This window comes from Phyllobates terribilis, unplaced genomic scaffold (genome assembly GCF_046119375.1).
Source record: "Phyllobates terribilis strain yellow unplaced genomic scaffold, ASM4611937v1 Scaffold_10__3_contigs__length_209671492, whole genome shotgun sequence".
Taxonomy (NCBI): domain Eukaryota; kingdom Metazoa; phylum Chordata; class Amphibia; order Anura; family Dendrobatidae; genus Phyllobates; species Phyllobates terribilis.
The window spans coordinates 202,250,462-202,277,505 of record NW_027362770.1 but is presented as its reverse complement, the minus strand read 5'-3'; the positions used below and the strand labels follow the sequence as shown (position 1 = coordinate 202,277,505).

General features: G+C 50.2%; 1 protein-coding gene across 3 annotated transcripts in view; it reads right to left on the bottom strand.

Annotated features, from left to right (window-relative positions):
* The window catches only part of KCNJ8 (potassium inwardly rectifying channel subfamily J member 8), a 118,619-nt gene extending 108,145 nt beyond the window's left edge, over positions 1-10,474 (bottom strand). Inside the window, exons 1-2 of one of the 3 annotated variants that reach the window (XM_073650545.1) lie at positions 10,244-10,474; positions 9,633-9,821 (exon numbers count right to left, since the gene is read on the bottom strand). The gene's annotated coding sequence lies outside the window, so the exon portion shown is untranslated. Of the gene's footprint in view, positions 1-9,632; positions 10,203-10,243 lie in introns of all 3 variants that reach the window. The other 2 variants (XM_073650543.1, XM_073650542.1) reach the window with 2 other exon arrangements.
* Between the last annotated feature and the right edge of the window lie 16,570 nt (positions 10,475-27,044).

Genomic DNA, 27,044 nt, shown 5'->3' with positions numbered 1-27,044 from the left:
CTGAGAATGCCTCCTATCCATCACTAGAGATCAGCGGTGACATCACTGAGAATGCCGCCTATCCATCACTAGAGATCAGCGGTGACATCACTGAGAATGCCGCCTATCCATCACTAGAGATCAGCAGTGACATCACTGAGAATGCCTCCTATCCATCACTAGAGATCAGCGGTGACATCACTGAGAATGCCGCCTATCCATCACTAGAGATCAGCGGTGACATCACTGAGAATGCCTCCTATCCATCACTAGAGATCAGCAGTGACATCACTGAGAATGCCTCCTATCCATCACCAGAGATCAGCGGTGACATCACTGAGAGTGCCGCCTATCCATCACTAGAGATCAGAGGTGACATCACTGAGAATGCTGCCTATCCATCACTAGAGATCAGAGGTGACATCACTGAGAATGCCTCCTATCCATCACTAGAGATCAGCAGTGACATCACTGAGAATGCCTCCTATCCATCACTAGAGATCAGCGGTGACATCACTGAGAGTGCCGCCTATCCATCACTAGAGATCAGAGGTGACATCACTGAGAATGCTGCCTATCCATCACTAGAGATCAGAGGTGACATCACTGAGAATGCCTCCTATCCATCACTAGAGATCAGCGGTGACATCACTGAGAATGCTGCCTATCCATCACTAGAGATCAGCAGTGACATCACTGAGAATGCCTCCTATCCATCACCAGAGATCAGCGGTGACATCACTGAGAATGCCTCCTATCCATCACTAGAGATCAGCGGTGACATCACTGAGAATGCCTCCTATCCATCACTAGAGATCAGAGGTGACATCACTGAGAATGCCTCCTATCCATCACCAGAGATCAGCGGTGACATCACTGAGAATGCCGCCTATCCATCACTAGAGATCAGCGGTGACATCACTGAGAATGCCTCCTATCCATCACTAGAGATCAGAGGTGACATCACTGAGAATGCCTCCTATCCATCACCAGAGATCAGCGGTGACATCACTGAGAATGCCTCCTATCCATCACCAGAGATCAGCGGTGACATCACTGAGAATGCCGCCTATCCATCACTAGAGATCAGCGGTGACATCACTGAGAATGCCGCCTATCCATCACTAGAGATCAGAGGTGACATCACTGAGAATGCCTCCTATCCATCACCAGAGATCAGCGGTGACATCACTGAGAATGCCTCCTATCCATCACCAGAGATCAGCGGTGACATCACTGAGAATGCCTCCTATCCATCACCAGAGATCAGCAGTGACATCACTGAGAATGCCGCCTATCCATCACTAGAGATCAGAGGTGACATCACTGAGAATGCCTCCTATCCATCACCAGAGATCAGCGGTGACATCACTGAGAATGCCTCCTATCCATCACTAGAGATCAGCAGTGACATCACTGAGAATGCCTCCTATCCATCACTAGAGATCAGCGGTGACATCACTGAGAATGCCGCCTATCCATCACCAGAGATCAGAGGTGACATCACTGAGAATGCCTCCTATCCATCACTAGAGATCAGAGGTGACATCACTGAGAATGCCGCCTATCCATCACCAGAGATCAGCGGTGACATCACTGAGAATGCCTCCTATCCATCACCAGAGATCAGCGGTGACATCACTGAGAATGCCGCCTATCCATCACCAGAGATCAGCGGTGACATCACTGAGAATGCCGCCTATCCATCACTAGAGATCAGCAGTGACATCACTGAGAATGCCTCCTATCCATCACTAGAGATCAGCGGTGACATCACTGAGAATGCCTCCTATCCATCACTAGAGACCAGCGGTGACATCACTGAGAATGCCTCCTATCCATCACTAGAGATCAGAGGTGACATCACTGAGAATGCCGCCTATCCATCACTAGAGATCAGAGGTGACATCACTGAGAATGCCTCCTATCCATCACTAGAGATCAGAGGTGACATCACTGAGAATGCCTCCTATCCATCACTAGAGATCAGCGGTGACATCACTGAGAATGCCGCCTATCCATCACTAGAGATCAGCGGTGACATCACTGAGAATGCCTCCTATCCATCACTAGAGATCAGCGGTGACATCACTGAGAATGCCTCCTATCCATCACTAGAGATCAGAGGTGACATCACTGAGAATGCCTCCTATCCATCACTAGAGATCAGAGGTGACATCACTGAGAATGCCTCCTATCCATCACTAGAGATCAGAGGTGACATCACTGAGAATGCCTCCTATCCATCACTAGAGATCAGCAGTGACATCACTGAGAATGCCTCCTATCCATCACTAGAGATCAGCGGTGACATCACTGAGAATGCCTCCTATCCATCACTAGAGATCAGCGGTGACATCACTGAGAATGCCTCCTATCCATCACTAGAGATCAGCGGTGACATCACTGAGAATGCCTCCTATCCATCACTAGAGATCAGCGGTGACATCACTGAGAATGCCTCCTATCCATCACTAGAGATCAGCGGTGACATCACTGAGAATGCCTCCTATCCATCACTAGAGATCAGCGGTGACATCACTGAGAATGCCTCCTATCCATCACTAGAGATCAGCGGTGACATCACTGAGAATGCCTCCTATCCATCACTAGAGATCAGCGGTGACATCACTGAGAATGCCGCCTATCCATCACTAGAGATCAGAGGTGACATCACTGAGAATGCCACCTATCCATCACTAGAGATCAGAGGTGACATCACTGAGAATGCCTCCTATCCATCACTAGAGATCAGCGGTGACATCACTGAGAATGCTGCCTATCCATCACTAGAGATCAGCGGTGACATCACTGAGAATGCCTCCTATCCATCACCAGAGATCAGCGGTGACATCACTGAGAATGCCGCCTATCCATCACTAGAGATCAGCGGTGACATCACTGAGAATGCCTCCTATCCATCACTAGAGATCAGCGGTGACATCACTGAGAATGCCTCCTATCCATCACTAGAGATCAGCGGTGACATCACTGAGAATGCCGCCTATCCATCACTAGAGATCAGTGGTGACATCACTGAGAATGCCTCCTATCCATCACTAGAGATCAGCGGTGACATCACTGAGAATGCCTCCTATCCATCACTAGAGATCAGCGGTGACATCACTGAGAATGCCGCCTATCCATCACCAGAGATCAGCGGTGACATCACTGAGAATGCCGCCTATCCATCACTAGAGATCAGTGGTGACATCACTGAGAATGCCTCCTATCCATCACTAGAGATCAGCGGTGACATCACTGAGAATGCCTCCTATCCATCACTAGAGATCAGCGGTGACATCACTGAGAATGCCTCCTATCCATCACCAGAGATCAGCGGTGACATCACTGAGAATGCCGCCTATCCATCACCAGAGATCAGTGGTGACATCACTGAGAATGCCTCCTATCCATCACTAGAGATCAGCGGTGACATCACTGAGAATGCCTCCTATCCATCACTAGAGATCAGCGGTGACATCACTGAGAATGCCGCCTATCCATCACTAGAGATCAGCGGTGACATCACTGAGAATGCCTCCTATCCATCACCAGAGATCAGCGGTGACATCACTGAGAATGCCTCCTATCCATCACTAGAGATCAGAGGTGACATCACTGAGAATGCCTCCTATCCATCACTAGAGATCAGCGGTGACATCACTGAGAATGCCTCCTATCCATCACTAGAGATCAGCGGTGACATCACTGAGAATGCCTCCTATCCATCACCAGAGATCAGCGGTGACATCACTGAGAATGCCTCCTATCCATCACTAGAGATCAGAGGTGACATCACTGAGAATGCCTCCTATCCATCACTAGAGATCAGCGGTGACATCACTGAGAATGCCTCCTATCCATCACTAGAGATCAGAGGTGACATCACTGAGAATGCCTCCTATCCATCACTAGAGATCAGCGGTGACATCACTGAGAATGCCTCCTATCCATCACTAGAGATCAGCGGTGACATCACTGAGAATGCCGCCTATCCATCACCAGAGATCAGCGGTGACATCACTGAGAATGCCTCCTATCCATCACCAGAGATCAGCGGTGACATCACTGAGAATGCCTCCTATCCATCACTAGAGATCAGCGGTGACATCACTGAGAATGCCGCCTATCCATCACCAGAGATCAGCGGTGACATCACTGAGAATGCCGCCTATCCATCACTAGAGATCAGTGGTGACATCACTGAGAATGCCTCCTATCCATCACTAGAGATCAGCGGTGACATCACTGAGAATGCCTCCTATCCATCACTAGAGATCAGAGGTGACATCACTGAGAATGCCGCCTATCCATCACCAGAGATCAGCGGTGACATCACTGAGAATGCCGCCTATCCATCACCAGAGATCAGCGGTGACATCACTGAGAATGCCTCCTATCCATCACTAGAGATCAGAGGTGACATCACTGAGAATGCCTCCTATCCATCACCAGAGATCAGCGGTGACATCACTGAGAATGCCGCCTATCCATCACTAGAGATCAGTGGTGACATCACTGAGAATGCCTCCTATCCATCACTAGAGATCAGCAGTGACATCACTGAGAATGCCGTCTATCCATCACTAGAGATCAGCGGTGACATCACTGAGAATGCCGCCTATCCATCACCAGAGATCAGCGGTGACATCACTGAGAATGCCGCCTATCCATCACTAGAGATCAGTGGTGACATCACTGAGAATGCCTCCTATCCATCACTAGAGATCAGCGGTGACATCACTGAGAATGCCTCCTATCCATCACTAGAGATCAGCGGTGACATCACTGAGAATGCCGCCTATCCATCACCAGAGATCAGCGGTGACATCACTGAGAATGCCGCCTATCCATCACTAGAGATCAGTGGTGACATCACTGAGAATGCCGCCTATCCATCACCAGAGATCAGCGGTGACATCACTGAGAATGCCGCCTATCCATCACTAGAGATCAGTGGTGACATCACTGAGAATGCCGCCTATCCATCACCAGAGATCAGCGGTGACATCACTGAGAATGCCACCTATCCATCACCAGAGATCAGCAGTGACATTACTGAGAATGCCACCTATCCATCACCAGAGATCAGCGGTGACATCACTGAGAATGCCGCCTATCCATCACTAGAGATCAGCAGTGACATTACTGAGAATGCCACCTATCCATCACCAGAGATCAGCAGTGACATTACTGAGAATGCCACCTATCCATCACCAGAGATCAGCGGTGACATTACTGAGAATGCCTCCTATCCATCACCAGAGATCAGCGGTGACATCACTGAGAATGCCGCCTATCCATCACTAGAGATCAGCAGTGACATTACTGAGAATGCCACCTATCCATCACCAGAGATCAGCAGTGACATTACTGAGAATGCCACCTATCCATCACCAGAGATCAGCAGTGACATTACTGAGAATGCCTCCTATCCATCACCAGAGATCAGCGGTGACATCACTGAGAATGCCTCCTATCCATCACTAGAGATCAGCAGTGACATTACTGAGAATGCCACCTATCCATCACCAGAGATCAGCAGTGACATTACTGAGAATGCCACCTATCCATCACCAGAGATCAGCGGTGACATCACTGAGAATGCCACCTATCCATCACTAGAGATCAGTGGTGACATCACTGAGAATGCCGCCTATCCATCACCAGAGATCAGCGGTGACATCACTGAGAATGCCGCCTATCCATCACCAGAGATCAGCGGTGACATCACTGAGAATGCCGCCTATCCATCACTAGAGATCAGCGGTGACATCACTGAGAATGCCTCCTATCCATCACTAGAGATCAGTGGTGACATCACTGAGAATGCCTCCTATCCATCACTAGAGATCAGTGGTGACATCACTGAGAATGCCGCCTATCCATCACTAGAGATCAGTGGTGACATCACTGAGAATGCCTCCTATCCATCACCAGAGATCAGAGGTGACATCACTGAGAATGCCTCCTATCCATCACTAGAGATCAGTGGTGACATCACTGAGAATGCCGCCTATCCATCACCAGAGATCAGCGGTGACATCACTGAGAATGCCTCCTATCCATCACTAGAGATCAGCAGTGACATTACTGAGAATGCCGCCTATCCATCACTAGAGATCAGCGGTGACATCACTGAGAATGCCTCCTATCCATCACCAGAGATCAGCGGTGACATCACTGAGAATGCCTCCTATCCATCACCAGAGATCAGCAGTGACATCACTGAGAATGCCGCCTATCCATCACCAGAGATCAGAGGTGACATCACTGAGAATGCCACCTATCCATCACCAGAGATCAGCGGTGACATTACTGAGAATGCCTCCTATCCATCACCAGAGATCAGCGGTGACATCACTGAGAATGCCACCTATCCATCACCAGAGATCAGCGGTGACATCACTGAGAATGCCTCCTATCCATCACTAGAGATCAGCAGTGACATTACTGAGAATGCCACCTATCCATCACCAGAGATCAGCAGTGACATTACTGAGAATGCCACCTATCCATCACCAGAGATCAGCGGTGACATCACTGAGAATGCCGCCTATCCATCACTAGAGATCAGTGGTGACATCACTGAGAATGCCTCCTATCCATCACCAGAGATCAGCGGTGACATCACTGAGAATGCCGCCTATCCATCACTAGAGATCAGTGGTGACATCACTGAGAATGCCGCCTATCCATCACTAGAGATCAGTGGTGACATCACTGAGAATGCCGCCTATCCATCACTAGAGATCAGCGGTGACATCACTGAGAATGCCTCCTATCCATCACCAGAGATCAGCGGTGACATCACTGAGAATGCCTCCTATCCATCACCAGAGATCAGCGGTGACATCACTGAGAATGCCTCCTATCCATCACTAGAGATCAGCGGTGACATTACTGAGAATGCCTCCTATCCATCACCAGAGATCAGCGGTGACATCACTGAGAATGCCTCCTATCCATCACTAGAGATCAGCGGTGACATTACTGAGAATGCCACCTATCCATCACTAGAGATCAGCGGTGACATCACTGAGAATGCCTCCTATCCATCACCAGAGATCAGCGGTGACATCACTGAGAATGCCGCCTATCCATCACCAGAGATCAGTGGTGACATCACTGAGAATGCCGCCTATCCATCACCAGAGATCAGCGGTGACATCACTGAGAATGCCTCCTATCCATCACCAGAGATCAGCGGTGACATCACTGAGAATGCCTCCTATCCATCACTAGAGATCAGCGGTGACATTACTGAGAATGCCACCTATCCATCACTAGAGATCAGCGGTGACATCACTGAGAATGCCGCCTATCCATCACCAGAGATCAGCGGTGACATCACTGAGAATGCCGCCTATCCATCACTAGAGATCTGCGGTGACATCACTGAGAATGCCGCCTATCCATCACCAGAGATCAGCGGTGACATCACTGAGAATGCCTCCTATCCATCACCAGAGATCAGCGGTGACATCACTGAGAATGCCACCTATCCATCACCAGAAATCAGCGGTGACATCACTGAGAATGCCTCCTATCCATCACTAGAGATCAGCGGTGACATCACTGAGAATGCCGCCTATCCATCACTAGAGATCAGCGGTGACATCACTGAGAATGCCGCCTATCCATCACCAGAGATCAGCGGTGACATCACTGAGAATGCCGCCTATCCATCACCAGAGATCAGCAGTGACATCACTGAGAATGCCGCCTATCCATCACCAGAGATCAGCGGTGACATCACTGAGAATGCCTCCTATCCATCACCAGAGATCAGCGGTGACATCACTGAGAATGCCGCCTATCCATCACCAGAGATCAGAGGTGACATCACTGAGAATGCCTCCTATCCATCACCAGAGATCAGAGGTGACATCACTGAGAATGCCGCCTATCCATCACCAGAGATCAGCAGTGACATCACTGAGAATGCCGTCTATCCATCACCAGAGATCAGCAGTGACATCACTGAGAATGCCGCCTATCCATCACCAGAGATCAGCAGTGACATCACTGAGAATGCCACCTATCCATCACCAGAGATCAGCGGTGACATCACTGAGAATGCCGCCTATCCATCACCAGAGATCAGCAGTGACATCACTGAGAATGCCGTCTATCCATCACTAGAGATCAGCGGTGACATCACTGAGAATGCCGCCTATCCATCACTAGAGATCAGAGGTGACATCACTGAGAATGCCTCCTATCCATCACCAGAGATCAGCAGTGACATCACTGAGAATGCCGCCTATCCATCACCAGAGATCAGCAGTGACATCACTGAGAATGCCACCTATCCATCACCAGAGATCAGCGGTGACATCACTGAGAATGCCGCCTATCCATCACCAGAGATCAGCAGTGACATCACTGAGAATGCCGTCTATCCATCACTAGAGATCAGCGGTGACATCACTGAGAATGCCGCCTATCCATCACCAGAGATCAGCAGTGACATCACTGAGAATGCCGTCTATCCATCACTAGAGATCAGCGGTGACATCACTGAGAATGCCTCCTATCCATCACTAGAGATCAGCGGTGACATCACTGAGAATGCCTCCTATCCATCACCAGAGATCAGCAGTGACATCACTGAGAATGCCGTCTATCCATCACTAGAGATCAGCAGTGACATCACTGAGAATGCCACCTATCCATCACCAGAGATCAGCGGTGACATCACTGAGAATGCCGCCTATCCATCACCAGAGATCAGCAGTGACATCACTGAGAATGCCGCCTATCCATCACCAGAGATCAGAGGTGACATCACTGAGAATGCCTCCTATCCATCACCAGAGATCAGCGGTGACATCACTGAGAATGCCGCCTATCCATCACCAGAGATCAGAGGTGACATCACTGAGAATGCCGCCTATCCATCACCAGAGATCAGAGGTGACATCACTGAGAATGCCTCCTATCCATCAGTAGAGATCAGCGGTGACATCACTGAGAATGCCACCTATCCATCACCAGAGATCAGCAGTGACATCACTGAGAATGCCGCCTATCCATCACTAGAGATCAGCGGTGACATCACTGAGAATGCCTCCTATCCATCACCAGAGATCAGCGGTGACATCACTGAGAATGCCACCTATCCATCACCAGAGATCAGCGGTGACATCACTGAGAATGCCTCCTATCCATCACTAGAGATCAGCGGTGACATCACTGAGAATGCCTCCTATCCATCACTAGAGATCAGAGGTGACATCACTGAGAATGCCACCTATCCATCACCAGAGATCAGCGGTGACATCACTGAGAATGGCTCCTATCCATCACTAGAGATCAGCGGTGACATCACTGAGAATGCCGCCTATCCATCACCAGAGATCAGCGGTGACATCACTGAGAATGCCGCCTATCCATCACTAGAGATCAGCAGTGACATCACTGAGAATGCCGTCTATCCATCACTAGAGATCAGCGGTGACATCACTGAGAATGCCGCCTATCCATCACTAGAGATCAGCAGTGACATCACTGAGAATGCCGTCTATCCATCACTAGAGATCAGCGGTGACATCACTGAGAATGCCGCCTATCCATCACTAGAGATCAGTGGCACAGTGATGCATTTCTCCTGCAGATCTCTGTCTACAATACACAGCGTCACCTACCGTGAGTCCACATCGTAGAGGGTCTCCAGGGTCTATGGACCAAATGTGTCACCGGTATAGCAGATCCCTGTGCATAGAGGCCACAGATGACCAGTCCCTGCACCTTGATGTCTTCAGTCCTGACCACAGATGACCAGTCCCTGCACCTTGATGTCTTCAGTCCTGATCACAGATGACCAGTCCCTGCACCTTGATGTCTTCAGTCCTGATCACAGATGACCAGTCCCTGTACCTTGATGTCTTCAGTCCTGATCACAGATGACCAGTCCCTGCACCTTGATGTCTTCAGTCTTGACCACAGATGACCAGTCCCTGCACCTTGATGTCTTCAGTCTTGACCACAGATGACCAGTCCCTGCACCTTGATGTCTTGTCTTGACCACAGATGACCAGTCCCTGCACCTTGATGTCTCGTCTTGACTACAGATGACTAGTCCCTGCACCTTGATGTCTTCAGTCTTGACCACAGATGACCAGTCCCTGCACCTTGATGTCTCGTCTTGACCACAGATGACCAGTCCCTGCACCTTGATGTCTTCAGTCTTGACCACAGATGACCAGTCCCTGCACCTTGATGTCTCGTCTTGACCACAGATGACCAGTCCCTGCACCTTGATGTCCTGCACTCGGCAGCTCTTGCTCTCAGTCCTCGGTCACCTCCTCAGATGTCCTGGAGCTTTTTGTGCAGCACTCACGTCTGCTCCCCTGTTATGTTCCCAGTCTGGAAGTTTTCCTACAGAAGCAGCAGCCTGTGGTGACGTGAGGAGAGGGAGGGTCTGGGAGCAGGGGGAGTCCTGTCCTGGGACTCAGAGACCCTGGTGGGCTGCACCAGGAGGGCATTGTGCCCGGGTACAGCCAGTCCTGGCACCGCACACAGGGACGGCAAACAGGAGCCATGACCCCTGCACCGCGCCGCTGACTCCGGGCCAGGAACAGAATAAACATTAAGACCTGAAAATAACCAGAAATAGTGAAAATAACCCACAAATATGTAGAGAGGCGCGGGGTCTGGGGTCTTCCAGGAATGAGGGGTAGAAGGACCCCACAAGAGAGAAACTGGGAGTCCCATGCTGAAAACATCACATTTATAACAGAACATTTGTTCTGTAACTAAAAAGTCACTGGAGTGTAATGTTTATTTCAATAATGAATAATGAACATGAAAAGAAGAAACTTTAAAAAAAAAAATTACTGGAAACAATGGCTACAAGACGCAGAATTCCAAACATTCCAAGATCACAGAAAAATGGTATCCAGTGGGGACAAAAAGTCACATTACTGAAATAGAATGATCCTATCTGTAGCTACCACTAGGGGGAGCTCCCTGTGTACAGAGATACATGATAAGATACTGTCTGCAGCTACCACTAGGGGGAGCTCCCTGTATACAGAAATACATGATAAGATCCTGTCTGCAGCCACCACTAGGGGGAGCTCCCTGTATACAGAGATACATGATAAGATTCTGTCTGCAGCCACCACTAGGGGGAGCTCCCTGTATACAGAAATACATGATAAGATCCTGTCTGCAGCCACCACTAGGGGGAGCTCCCTGTATACAGAGATACATGATAAGATCCTGTCTGCAGTCACCACTAGGGGGAGCTCCCTGTGTACAGAGATACATGATAAGATCCTGTCTGCAGCTACCACTAGGGGGAGCTCCCTGTATACAGAGATACATGATAAGATTCTGTCTGCAGCCACCACTAGGGGGAGCTCCCTGTATACAGAGATACATGATAAGATCCTGTCTGCAGCCACCACTAGGGGGAGCTCCCTGTGTACAGAGATACATGATAAGATACTGTCTGCAGCTACCACTAGGGGGAGCTCCCTGTATACAGAGATACATGATAAGATTCTGTCTGCAGCCACCACTAGGGGGAGCTCCCTGTATACAGAGATACATGATAAGATCCTGTCTGCAGCCACCACTAGGGGGAGCTCGCTGTATACAGAGATACATAAGATACTGTCTGCAGCTACCACTAGGGGGAGCTCCCTGTATACAGAGATACATGATAAGATTCTGTCTGCAGCCACCACTAGGGGGAGCTCCCTGTATACAGAGATACATGATAAGATTCTATCTGCAGCCACCACTAGGAGGAGCTCCCTGTATACAGAGATACATGATATGATTCTGTCAGCAGCCACCACTAGGGGGAGCTCCCTGTATACCGAGATACATGATAAGATCCTGTCTGCAGCCACCACTAGGGGGAGCTCCCTGTATACCGAGATACATGATATGATCCTGTCAGCAGCCACCACTAGGGGGAGCTCCCTGTATACAGAGATACATGATAAGATACTGTCTGCAGTCACCACAAGGAGGAGCTCCCTGTATACAGAGATACATGATATGATCCTGTCAGCAGCCACCACTAGGGGGAGCTCCCTGTATACAGAGATACATGATAAGATCCTGTCTGCAGCCACCACTAGGGGGAGCTCCCTGTATACAGAGATACATAAGAAGATTCTATCTGCAGCCACCACTAGGAGGAGCTCCCTGTATACAGAGATACATGATAAGATCCTGTCTGCAGCCACCACTAGGGGGAGCTCCCTGTATATAGAGACACATGATAAGATCCTGCCTGCAGTCTCCACTAAGGTGAGCTCCCTGTATACAGAGATACATGATAAGATTCTGTCTGCAGCCACCACCAGGGGGAGCTCCCTGTATACAGGGATACATGATAAAATCCTGTCTGCAGCCACCACTAGGGGGAGCTCCCTGTATACAGAGATACATGATAAGATCCTGTCTGCAGCCACCACTAGGGGGAGCTCCCTGTATACAGAGATACATGATAAATAAGATCCTGTCTGCAGCCACCACTAGGGGGAGCTACCTGTATACAGAGATACATGATAAGATCCTGTCTGCAGCCACCATTAGGGGAAGCTCCCTGTATACAGAAATACATGATAAGATCCTCTCTGCAGTCTCCACTAGGGGGAGCTCCCTGTATGCAGAGATACATGATAAGATCCTCTCTGCAGCCACCACTAGAGGGAGCTCCCTGTATACAGAGATACATGATATGATCCTGTCTGCAGCCACCACTAGGAGGAGCTCCCTGTATGCAGAGATACATGATAAGATCCTGTCTGCAGCCACCACTAGAGGGAGCTCCCTGTATACAGAGATACATGATAAGATTCTGTCTGCAGCCACCACTAGGGGGAGCACCCTGTATACAGTGATACATGATAAGATCCTGTCTGCAGTCACCACTAGGGGGAGTTCCCTGTATACAGAGATACATGATAAGATCCTGTCTGCAGCCACCACTAGAGGGAGCTCCATGTATGCAGAGATACATGATAAGATCCTGTCTGCAGCCACCACTAGGGGGAGCTCCCTGTATACAGAGATACATGATAAGATCCTGTCTGCAGTCACCACTAGGGGGAGCTCCCTGTATACAGAGATACATGATAAGATCCTGTCTGCAGCCTCCACTAGGGGGAGCACCCTGTATAGAGAGATACATGATAAGATCCTCTCTGCAGCCTCCACTAGGGGGAGCTCCCTGTAAACAGAGATACATGATAAGATCCTGTCTGCAGCCACCACTAGGGGGAGCTCCCTGTATACAGAGATATATGATAAGATTCTGTCTGCAGTCACCACTAGGGGGAGCTCCCTGTACACAGAAATACAAGATAAGATCCTGTCTGCAGCAACCACTAGGGGGAGCTCCCTGTATACAGAGATATATGATAAGATTCTGTCTGCAGCCTTCACTAGGGGGAGCTTCCTGTATACAGGGAAACATGATAAGATCCTCTCTGCAGCCTCCACTAGGGGGAGCTCCCTGTACACACAGATACGTGATAAGATCCTGTCTACAGTCACCACTAGGGGGAGCCCCATGTATACAGAGATACATGATAAAATCGTGTCTGCAGCCACCACTAGGGGGAGCTCCCTGTATACAGAGACACAAGATAAGATTCTGTCGGCAGTCACCACTAGGGGGAGCTCCCTGTATACAGAGATACATTTTAAGATCCTGTCTGCAGCCACCACTAGGGGGAGCTCCCTGTATACAGAGATAGATGATAAGATTCTGTCTGCAGCCTCCACTAGGGGGAGCTACCTGTATACAGAGATACATGATAAGATTCTGTCTACAGCCACCACTAGGGGGAGCTCCCTGTATACAGAGATACATGATAAGATTCTGTCTGCAGCCAACACTAGGTGGAGCTCCCTGTGTACAGAGATATATGATAAGATCCTGTCTGCAGCCTCCACTAGGGGGAGTTCCCTGTATACAGAGATACATGATAAGATTCAGTCTACAGCCACCACTAGGGGGAGCTCCCTGTATACAGAGATACATGATAAGATCCTTTCTACAGCCACCACTAGGGGGAGCTCCCTGTATACTGAGATACATGATAAGATCCTGTCTGCAGTCCCCACTAGGGGGAGCTCCCAGTATACAGAGATACATGATAATATCCTGTCTCCAGCCACCACTAGGGGGAGTTCCTTGCATACAGAGATACATGATAAGATCCTGTCTGCAGCCACCACTAGGGGGAGCTCCCTGTATACAGAGACACAGGATAAGATTCTGTCTACAGCCACCACTAGGTGGAGCTCGCTGTATACAGAGATACGTGATAAGATCCTGCCTGCAGCCACCACTAGGGGGAGCTCCCTGTATACAGAGATACATGATAAGATTCCGTCTACAGCCACCACTAGGTGGAGCTCGCTGTATACAGACATACATGATAAGATCCTGTCTGCAGCCACCACTAGGGGGAACTCCCTGTATACAGAAATACATGATTAGATTCTGTCTCCAGCCACCACTAGGGGGAGCTCCCTGTATACAGAGATACATGATAAGATTCCGTCTACAGCCACCACTAGGTGGAGCTCGCTGTATACAGACATACATGATAAGATCTTGTCTGCAGTCACCACTAGAGGGAGCTCCCTCTATACAGAGATACAAGATAAGATTCGGTCTGCAGTCACCACTAGGGGGAGCTCCCTGTATACAGAGATACATGATAACATCCTGTCTGCAGCCACCACTAGGGGAGCTCCCTGTATACAGAGATACGTGATAAGATTATGTTTGCAGCCACCACTAGGGGGAGCTACCTGTATACAGAGATACATGATAAGATTCCGTCTACAGCCACCACTAGGTGGAGCTCGCTGTATACAGACATACATGATAAGATCTTGTCTGCAGTCACCACTAGAGGGAGCTCCCTCTATACAGAGATACAAGATAAGATTCGGTCTGCAGTCACCACTAGGGGGAGCCCCCTGTATACAGAGATACATGATAAGATCGTGTCTGCAGCCACCACTAGAGGGAGCTCCCTGTATACAGAGATACATGATAAGATTCTGTCTGCTGCCTCCACTAGGGGGAGCTACCTGTATACAGAGATACATGATAAGATTCTGTCTACAGCCACCACTAGGGGGAGCTCCCTGTATACAGAGATACATGATCAGATTCTGTCTGCAGCCAACACTAGGTGGAGCTCCCTGTGTACAGAGATACATGATAAGATCCTGTCTGCAGCCTCCACTAGGGGGAGTTCCCTGTATACAGAGATACATGATATGATCCTGTCTGCAGCCACCACTAGGGGGAGCTCCCTGTATGCAGAAACATAATAAGATTCTGTCTGTAGCCACCACTAGGAGGAGCTCCCTGTATACAGCGATACATGATAAGATCCTGTCTGCAGCCACCACTAGGGGGAGCTCCCTGTATATAGAGACACATGATAAGATCCTGCCTGCAGTCTCCACTAGGGGGAGCTCCCTGTATACAGAGATACATGATAAGATTCTGTCTGCAGCCACCACTAGGGGGGGCTCCCTGTATACAGAGATACATGATAAGATCCTGTCTGCAGTCACCACTAGGGGGAGCTCCCTGTATACAGAGATACATGATAAGATCCTGTCTGCAGCCTCCACTAGGGGGAGCACCCTGTATAGAGAGATACATGATAAGATCCTCTCTGCAGCCTCCACTAGGGGGAGCTCCCTGTATACACAGATACATGATAAGATCCTGTCTGCAGCCACCACTAGGGGGAGCTCCCTGTATACAGAGATATATGATAAGATTCTGTCTGCAGTCACCACTAGGGGGAGCTCCCTGTACACAGAAATACAAGATAAGATCCTGTCTGCAGCAACCACTAGGGGGAGCTCCCTGTATACAGAGATATATGATAAGATTCTGTCTGCAGCCTTCACTAGGGGGAGCTTCCTGTATACAGGGAAACATGATAAGATCCTCTCTGCAGCCTCCACTAGGGGGAGCTCCCTGTACACACAGATACGTGATAAGATCCTGTCTACAGTCACCACTAGGGGGAGCCCCATGTATACAGAGATACATGATAAAATCGTGTCTGCAGCCACCACTAGGGGGAGCTCCCTGTATACAGAGACACAAGATAAGATTCTGTCGGCAGTCACCACTAGGGGGAGCTCCCTGTATACAGAGATACATGATAAGATCCTGTCTGCAGCCACCACTAGGGGGAACTCCCTGTATATAGAGATACATGATAAGATCCTGTGTGCAGTCACCACTAGGGGGAGCTCCCTGTATACAGAGATACATGATAAGATCCTGTCTGCAGCCACCACTAGGGGGAGCTCCCTGTATACAGAAATACATGATAAGATCCTTTCTACAGCCACCACTAGGGGGTGCTCCCTGTATACTGAGATACATGATAAGATCCTGTCTGCAGTCCCCACTAGGAGGAGCTCCCTGTATACAGAGATACATGATAAGATCCTGTCTGCAGCCACCACTAGGGGGAGCTCCCTGTATACAGAGATACATGATAAGATTCTGTCTGCAGCCTCCACTAGGGGGAGCTACCTGTATACAGAGATACATGATAAGATTCTGTCTACAGCCACCACTAGGGGGAGCTCCCTGTATACAGAGATACATGATAAGATTCTGTCTGCAGCCAACACTAGGTGGAGCTCCCTGTGTACAGAGATATATGATAAGATCCTGTCTGCAGCCTCCACTAGGGGGAGTTCCCTGTATACAGAGATACATGATAAGATTCAGTCTACAGCCACCACTAGGGGGAGCTCCCTGTATACAGAGATACATGATAAGATCCTTTCTACAGCCACCACTAGGGGGAGCTCCCTGTATACTGAGATACATGATAAGATCCTGTCTGCAGTCCCCTCTAGGGGGAGCTCCCAGTATACAGAGATACATGATAATATCCTGTCTCCAGCCACCACTAGGGGGAGTTCCTTGCATACAGAGATACATGATAAGATTCTGTCTGCAGCCACCACTAGGGGGAACTCCCTGTGTACAGAGATACATGATAAGATCCTGTCTGCAGCCACCACTAGGGGGAGCTCCCTGTATACAGAGACACAGGATAAGATTCTGTCTACAGCCACCACTAGGTGGAGCTCGCTGTATACAGAGATACGTGATAAGATCCTGCCTGCAGCCACCACTAGGGGGAGCTCCCTGTATACAGAGATACATGATAAGATTCCGTCTACAGCCACCACTAGGTGGAGCTCGCTGTATACAGACATACATGATAAGATCCTGTCTGCAGCCACCACTAGGGGGAACTCCCTGTATACAGAAATACATGATTAGATTCTGTCTCCAGCCACCACTAGGGGGAGCTCCCTGTATACAGAGATACATGATAAGATTCCGTCTACAGCCACCACTAGGTGGAGCTCGCTGTATACAGACATACATGATAAGATCTTGTCTGCAGTCACCACTAGGGGGAGCTCCCTGTATACAGAGATACATGATAACATCCTGTCTGCAGCCACCACTAGGGGAGCTCCCTGTATACAGAGATACGTGATAAGATTATGTTTGCAGCCACCACTAGGGGGAGCTCCCTGTATACAGAGATACATGATAAGATTCCGTCTACAGCCACCACTAGGTGGAGCTCGCTGTATACAGACATACATGATAAGATCTTGTCTGCAGTCACCACTAGAGGGAGCTCCCTCTATACAGAGATACAAGATAAGATTCGGTCTGCAGTCACCACTAGGGAGAGCCCCCTGTATACAGAGATACATGATAAGATCGTGTCTGCAGCCACCACTAGAGGGAGCTCCCTGTATACAGAGATACATGATAAGATTCTGTCTGCTGCCTCCACTAGGGGGAGCTCCCTGTATACAGAGATACATGATAAGATTCTGTCTGCTGCCTCCACTAGGGGGAGCTACCTGTATACAGAGATACATAGATACATGATAAGATTCTGTCTACAGCCACCACTAGGGGGAGCTCCCTGTATACAGAGATACATGATCAGATTCTGTCTGCAGCCAACACTAGGTGGAGCTCCCTGTGTACAGAGATACATGATAAGATCCTGTCTGCAGCCTCCACTAGGGGGAGTTCCCTGTATACAGAGATACATGATATAAATCCTGTCTGCAGCCACCACTAGGGGGAGCTCCCTGTATGCAGAAACATAATAAGATTCTGTCTGTAGCCACCACTAGGAGGAGCTCCCTGTATACAGAGATACATGATAAGATCCTGTCTGCAGCCACCACTAGGGGGAGCTCCCTGTATATAGAGACACATGATAAGATCCTGCCTGCAGTCTCCACTAGGGGGAGCTCCCTGTATACAGAGATACATGATAAGATTCTGTCTGCAGCCACCACTAGGGGGGGCTCCCTGTATACAGAGATACATGATAAGATCCTGTCTGCAGCCACCACTAGGGGGAGCTCCCTGTATACAGAGATACATGATAAGATTCTGTCTGCAGCCACCACCAGGGGGAGCTCCCTGTATACAGAGATACATGATAAGATCCTGTCTGCAGCCACCACTAGGGGGAGCTCCCTGTATACAGAGATACATGATAAGATCCTGTCTGCAGCCACCACTAGGGGGAGCTCCCTGTATACAGAGATACATGATAAGATCCTGTCTGCAGCCACCATTAGGGGGAGCTCCCTGTATACAGAAATACATGATAAGATCCTCTCTGCAGCCTCCACTAGGGGGAGCTCCCTGTATGCAGAGATACATGATAAGAACCTGTCTGCAGCCACCACTAGAGGGAGCTCCCTGTATACAGAGATACATGATATGATCCTGTCTGCAGCCATCACTAGGGGGAGCTCCCTGTATACAGAGATGCATGATAAATAAGATCCTGTCTGCAGCCACCACTAGGGGGAGCTCCCTGTATACAGAGATACATGATAAGATCCTGTCTGCAGCCACCACTAGGGGGAGCTCCCTGTATACAGAGATGCATGATAAATAAGATCCTGTCTGCAGCCACCACTAGGGGGAGCTACCTGTATACAGAGATACATGATAAGATCCTGTCTGCAGCCACCATTAGGGGGAGCTCCCTGTATACAGAAATACATGATAAGATCCTCTCTGCAGCCTCCACTAGGGGGAGCTCCCTGTATGCAGAGATACATGATAAGAACCTGTCTGCAGCCACCACTAGGGGGAGCTCCCTGTATGCAGAGATACATGATAAGAACCTGTCTGCAGCCACCACTAGGGGGAGCTCCCTGTATGCAGAGATACATGATAAGATCCTGTCTGCAGCCACCACTAGAGGGAGCTCTCTGTATACAGAGATACATGATAAAATTCTGTCTGCAGCCACCACTAGGGGGAGCACCCTGTTTACAGTGATACATGATAAGATCCTGTCTGCAGTCACCACTAGGGGGAGCTCCCTGTATACAGAGATACATGATAAGATCCTGTCTGCAGCCACCACTAGAGGGAGCTCCCTGTATGCAGAGATACATGATAAGATCCTGTCTGCAGCCACCACTAGGGGGAGCTCCCTGTATACAGAGATACATGATAAGATCCTGTCTGCAGTCACCACTAGGGGGAGCTCCCTGTATACAGAGATACATGATAAGATCCTGTCTGCAGCCACCACTAGGGGGAGCTCCCTGTATACAGAAATACATGATAAGATCCTTTCTACAGCCACCACTAGGGGGTGCTCCCTGTATACTGAGATACATGATAAGATCCTGTCTGCAGTCCCCACTAGGAGGAGCTCCCTGTATACAGAGATACATGATAAGATCCTGTCTGCAGCCACCACTAGGGGGAGCTCCCTGTATACAGAGATACATGATAAGATTCTGTCTGCAGCCTCCACTAGGGGGAGCTCCCTGTATACAGAGATACATGATAAGATTCTGTCTGCAGCCTCCACTAGGGGGAGCTCCCTGTATACAGAGATACATGATAAGATTCTGTCTGCAGCCACCACTAGGGGGAGCTCCCTGTATACAGAGATATATGATAAGATCCTGTCTGCAGCCTCCACTAGGGGGAGTTCCCTGTATACAGAGATACATGATAAGATTCAGTCTACAGCCACCACTAGGGGGAGCTCCCTGTATACAGAGATACATGATAAGATTCTGTCTGCAGCCAACACTAGGTGGAGCTCCCTGTGTACAGAGATACATGATAAGATCTGTCTGCAGCCTCCACTAGGGGGAGCTCCCTGTATACTGAGATACATGATAAGATCCTGTCTGCAGTCCCCACTAGGGGGAGCTCCCAGTATACAGAGATACATGATAATATCCTGTCTCCAGCCACCACTAGGGGGAGTTCCTTGCATACAGAGATACATAAGATTCTGTCTGCAGCCACCACTAGGGGGAACTCCCTGTGTACAGAGATACATGATAAGATCCTGTCTGCAGCCACCACTAGGGGGAGCTCCCTGTATACAGAGACACAGGATAAGATTCCGTCTCCAGCCACCACTAGGTGGAGCTCGCTGTATACAGAGATACGTGATAAGATCCTGCCTGCAGCCACCACTAGGGGGAGCTCCCTGTATACAGAGATACATGATAAGATTCCGTCTACAGCCACCACTAGGTGGAGCTCGCTGTATACAGACATACATGATAAGATCCTGTCTGCAGCCACCACTAGGGGGAACTCCCTGTATACAGAAATACATGATTAGATTCTGTCTCCAGCCACCACTAGGGGGAGCTCCCTGTATACAGAGATACATGATAAGATTCCGTCTACAGCCACCACTAGGTGGAGCTCGCTGTATACAGACATACATGATAAGATCTTGTCTGCAGTCACCACTAGGGGGAGCTCCCTGTATACAGAGATACATGATAACATCCTGTCTGCAGCCACCACTAGGGGAGCTCCCTGTATACAGAGATACGTGATAAGATTATGTTTGCAGCCACCACTAGGGGGAACTCCCTCTATACAGAGATACAAGATAAGATTCGGTCTGCAGTCACCACTAGGGGGAGTCCCCTGTATACAGAGATACATGATAAGATCGTGTCTGCAGCCACCACTAGAGGGAGCTCCCTGTATACAGAGATACATGATAAGATTCTGTCTACAGCCACCACTAGGGGGAGCTCCCTGTATACAGAGATACATGATCAGATTCTGTCTGCAGCCAACACTAGGTGGAGCTCCCTGTGTACAGAGATACATGATAAGATCCTGTCTGCAGCCACCACTAGGGGGAGTTCCCTGTATACAGAGATACATGATATGATCCTGTCTGCAGCCACCACTAGGGGGAGCTCCCTGTATGCAGAAGCATAATAAGATTCTGTCTGCAGCCACCACTAGGAGGAGCTCCCTGTATACAGCGATACATGATAAGATCCTGTCTGCAGCCACCACTAGGGGGAGCTCCCTGTATATAGAGACACATGATAAGATCCTGCCTGCAGTCTCCACTAGGGTGAGCTCCCTGTATACAGAGATACATGATAAGATTCTGTCTGCAGCCACCACCAGGGGGAGCTCCCTGTATACAGAGATACATGATAAGATCCTGTCTGCAGCCACCACTAGGGGGAGCTCCCTGTATACAGAGATACATGATAAGATTCTGTCTGCAGCCTCCACTAGGGGGAGCTCCCTGTATACAGAGATACATGATAAGATTCTGTCTGCAGCCTCCACTAGGGGGAGCTCCCTGTATACAGAGATACATGATAAGATTCTGTCTGCAGCCACCACTAGGGGGAGCTCCCTGTATACAGAGATATATGATAAGATCCTGTCTGCAGCCTCCACTAGGGGGAGTTCCCTGTATACAGAGATACATGATAAGATTCAGTCTACAGCCACCACTAGGGGGAGCTCCCTGTATACAGAGATACATGATAAGATTCTGTCTGCAGCCAACACTAGGTGGAGCTCCCTGTGTACAGAGATACATGATAAGATCTGTCTGCAGCCTCCACTAGGGGGAGCTCCCTGTATACTGAGATACATGATAAGATCCTGTCTGCAGTCCCCACTAGGGGGAGCTCCCAGTATACAGAGATACATGATAATATCCTGTCTCCAGCCACCACTAGGGGTAGTTCCTTGCATACAGAGATACATGATAAGATTCTGTCTGCAGCCACCACTAGGGGGAACTCCCTGTGTACAGAGATACATGATAAGATCCTGTCTGCAGCCACCACTAGGGGGAGCTCCCTGTATACAGAGACACAGGATAAGATTCCGTCTCCAGCCACCACTAGGTGGAGCTCGCTGTATACAGAGATACGTGATAAGATCCTGCCTGCAGCCACCACTAGGGGGAGCTCCCTGTATACAGAGATACATGATAAGATTCCGTCTACAGCCACCACTAGGTGGAGCTCGCTGTATACAGACATACATGATAAGATCCTGTCTGCAGCCACCACTAGGGGGAACTCCCTGTATGCAGAAATACATGATTAGATTCTGTCTCCAGCCACCACTAGGGGGAGCTCCCTGTATACAGAGATACATGATAAGATTCCGTCTACAGCCACCACTAGGTGGAGCTCGCTGTATACAGACATACATGATAAGATCTTGTCTGCAGTCACCACTAGGGGGAGCTCCCTGTATACAGAGATACATGATAACATCCTGTCTGCAGCCACCACTAGGGGAGCTCCCTGTATACAGAGATACGTGATAAGATTATGTTTGCAGCCACCACTAGGGGGAACTCCCTCTATACAGAGATACAAGATAAGATTCGGTCTGCAGTCACCACTAGGGGGAGCCCCCTGTATACAGAGATACATGATAAGATCGTGTCTGCAGCCACCACTAGAGGGAGCTCCCTGTATACAGAGATACATGATAAGATTCTGTCTACAGCCACCACTAGGGGGAGCTCCCTGTATACAGAGATACATGATCAGATTCTGTCTGCAGCCAACACTAGGTGGAGCTCCCTGTGTACAGAGATACATGATAAGATCCTGTCTGCAGCCACCACTAGGGGGAGTTCCCTGTATACAGAGATACATGATATGATCCTGTCTGCAGCCACCACTAGGGGGAGCTCCCTGTATGCAGAAGCATAATAAGATTCTGTCTGCAGCCACCACTAGGAGGAGCTCCCTGTATACAGCGATACATGATAAGATCCTGTCTGCAGCCACCACTAGGGGGAGCTCCCTGTATATAGAGACACATGATAAGATCCTGCCTGCAGTCTCCACTAGGGTGAGCTCCCTGTATACAGAGATACATGATAAGATTCTGTCTGCAGCCACCACCAGGGGGAGCTCCCTGTATACAGAGATACATGATAAGATCCTGTCTGCAGCCACCACTAGGGGGAGCTCCCTGTATACAGAGATAAATTATAAGATCCTGTCTGCAGCCACCACTAGGGGGAGCTCCCTGTATACAGAGATACATGATAAATAAGATCCTGTCTGCAGCCACCACTAGGGGGAGCTACCTGTATACAGAGATACATGATAAGATCCTGTCTGCAGCCACCATTAGGGGGAGCTCCCTGTATACAGAAATACATGATAAGATCCTCTCTGCAGCCTCCACTAGGGGGAGCTCCCTGTATGCAGAGATACATGATAAGATCCTGTCTGCAGCCACCACTAGACGGAGCTCCCTGTATACAGAGATACATGATGTAACGGGTCCGGGAGGCGGAACCTCTGAGCTACTATACAAGGGGGCGGCCCTTGTAAGGGAGCGGGTGGCAGTCTCTGGGTGAACGGACAGGGAGTTACGGCAAGTGATCAGGGCAGTCTCTGGGTAAGGGGTAGGTACGACCTGTGATGGCAGAGCCTCCGGGTAGGCTAGCAGGCAGATGGTAGATGTGTGCTCCCAGGTGAGCAAGCGAGAGTCTCTGGAATAGCAGGTGGTCACGGCACGTGACGGCGGAACCTCCGGGCTGGCAGGCAGGTAGGTAACGGAGAAGCGCTCCCAGGTGAGCGGGCAAGAGTCTCTGGAATAGCTGGTGGTCACCGCACGTGACAACGGGACCTCCGGGCTGGCAAGCAGGCAGGTAACGGAGATGCGCTCCCAGGTGAGCGGGCAAGAGTCTCTGAGATAGCTGGTGGTCACAGCACGTGACAACGGAGCCTCCGGGCTGGCAAGCAGGCAGATAACGGAGAAGCGCTCCCAGGTGAGCGGGCAAGCTGGTCCATAGACAGACTGACCGGAGTAGTAAGGCAGACCGTCGGACCTCAGGCAAGCAGGCAGGTAGCTGATATGCGCTCCCAGGTGAGCGGGCAGGCTGGTCCTTTAGACAGACTGACAGGAGTAGTAAGGCAGACCGTCGGACCTCAGACTGGCAGACAGGTAACAAGTATTCAGGCAGGAATCAGGCAGGTAACTGGCAGGTACTGGCAGGTAACTAGCAGGAAACTGGCAGGAAACTGGCAGGTAACTGGCAACGGGACCTGAGGGCTGAAGCACAGGTGAGACACAGGTGCAAACAACATTGCTCGGGCACCTCCATTTTGGAGGAGGTGCCTTATATATGATGAAGTCCTCCGGCCATTGGCCGGGGACTCCTTAGGACGGCGCGCGCGGCCCCTTTAAGAGGAGGGGAGCGCGCGCGCGCGCGCCCTAAGCACAGGGGCCGGGAAGGAGCGCGCGCTGAGAGCAGAGCGGGAGGAGGACGCCGGGAAGGAGCGCGCGCTGACAGCACAGCGGGGAGAGGACGCCGGGCACGGAGCAGAGCGGTGAGGGGAGCAGCGTCCCTGCCTAGCAGAGGGCAGGGACGCCAGCGCTACAGTACCCCCCCCTTTAGGCCCCCCCTTTTTTAGGCCAGACAGAAATTTAGCTAGGATGAGAGGGGCATGGATGTTCTCCCGGGGCTCCCACGTTCTCTCCTCAGGACCAAACCCCTTCCAATCTACCAGAAAAAAGGTCTTTCCTCTTACCCTTTTGGTGGCAAGAATGTTCTCTACCTCAAACTCGTCCTCAGCAGAAACCGGAGCAGGAGGCGTACCTGTAGACTTGGAAAAAGAGTTAAGCACCACAGGTTTGAGGAGAGACACATGGAAGGAGTTAGGGATCCGTAAGTTGGCCGGGAGTTTCAATTTATAGGCCACCGGGTTGATCTGACTGATGACCTCCAGTGGGCCGATGAACCGAGGCCCTAACTTATAGGAAGGGATCTTGAGCCGGACATATTTGGACGAGAGCCAGACTTTATCCCCAGGGCGGAATTGAGGAGGGTCCAGACGTTTTTTGTCAGCGTGTCTTTTCATACACTCGGATGACAGAAGGAGTGCGGACCGGGTACTCTCCCATATGGAGGAAAATTTGTTAACAAGAGATTCCGCAGCCGGATTGTCCGCCGAGGTGGAGACGGGAAACGGGATCCGAGGATGCTGACCGTAGACTACAAAAAACGGGGATTTGGAGGAAGACTCGCTCTCGTGATTGTTGTACGAGAATTCGGCCCATGGCAGGAGATCCACCCAGTCAGAATGGTGGGCATTAACGAAGTGCCGAAGGTAACTGGTCAGGTTCTGATTGATCCGCTCCACTTGACCATTAGACTGTGGGTGGTAAGCGGAGGAGAAGTCCAGGGTGACGTCCAGCAATTTACAAGTGGCTCTCCAGAAACGGGAAGTGAACTGTACCCCACGATCCGACACGATGTGACGGGGCAGGCCATGAAGACGGAAGATGTGGCGGATAAAGTCTTTAGCCAGCTCGGGTGCAGACGGAAGACCTGGCAGTGGAATGAAGTGAGCCATCTTGGAGAAGCGGTCAGCGACCACCCAAATGACCGTACAACCGGCAGAGACGGGTAGATCAGTAATGAAGTCCATCGCTATATGCTGCCAGGGGGCAGCAGGTACTGGCAGAGGTAGGAGGCGGCCGGCCGGCAGGTGTCTCGGAACTTTGTTGCGGGCGCAGGACACACAGGCAGAAACAAAGTCTATTACATCCTTGTGCAGGTTAGGCCACCAGTAGTGCCGGGTAATAAGCTGGAGGGTCTTTTTCTGACCGGCGTGGCCAGCTAGTTTAGAAGAATGACCCCAGTGTAGGATCTTCTCCCGATCAGGTACTGGTACGAACGTCTTACCAGGAGGAAGACGATTTAGACTCACGGGAGCCACCTGCATTACTCTGGCGGGATCGATGATATGTTTCGGATCCTCCTCGAGATCAGACACCAGAAAGGACCGAGACAAGGCGTCCGCCTTGACGTTTTTGTCAGCCGGGCGAAAATGAAGGACAAAATCAAAACGAGCAAAAAACAAGGACCACCGGGCTTGGCGCGGGTTAAGTCTCTGGGCATGCTGGAGGTAAGCCAAGTTCTTGTGGTCAGTGTAAATTATTACCGGGTGAAGAGCCCCCTCGAGCAGGTAACGCCACTCCTCCAATGCCAGTTTGATGGCCAATAACTCTCGGTCTCCTATGGAATAGTTGCGCTCAGAGGAGGAGAAGAGTTTAGAGAAGAAGCCACAAGTTACCATCCTCCCGGAAGATGATTTTTGAGTAAGTACCGCTCCGGCTCCAGAGGAGGAGGCGTCAACTTCCAGGAAGAACTGTTTGTTGCCATCTGGGCGATGCAGCACCGGGGCGGAAGAGAAGGCCTGTTTAAGGGAAAGAAAGGCCTCCTCTGCTTCGGGTGGCCACTCTTTGGGATTAGTACCTTTACGGGTGAGCGCAGAAATTGGGGCCGTCCGGGAAGAGAAGTGTGGTATGAAGAGGCGGTAGTAGTTGGCGAAGCCCAGGAATCGCTGAATGGCCTTCAACCCCTCCGGTCGGGGCCATTTCTCGATGGCAGACAGTTTCTCAGGATCCATTTGTAGGCCGGTCTGAGAGATAATGTAGCCCAGAAACGGAAGCGAGGTCTGCTCAAAGAGGCACTTCTCAAATTTAGCGTAGAGATGGTTCTGCCTTAGCCTGAGCAGGACCTGACGAACGTCCCTCCGGTGAGTCTGGAGATCCGGAGAGAAGACCAAGATGTCGTCCAGGTACACCACTACGCAGGAGTAGAGAAGGTCCCGGAAGATGTCATTGACCAACTCTTGAAAGACGGCAGGAGCGTTACAGAGACCAAAGGGCA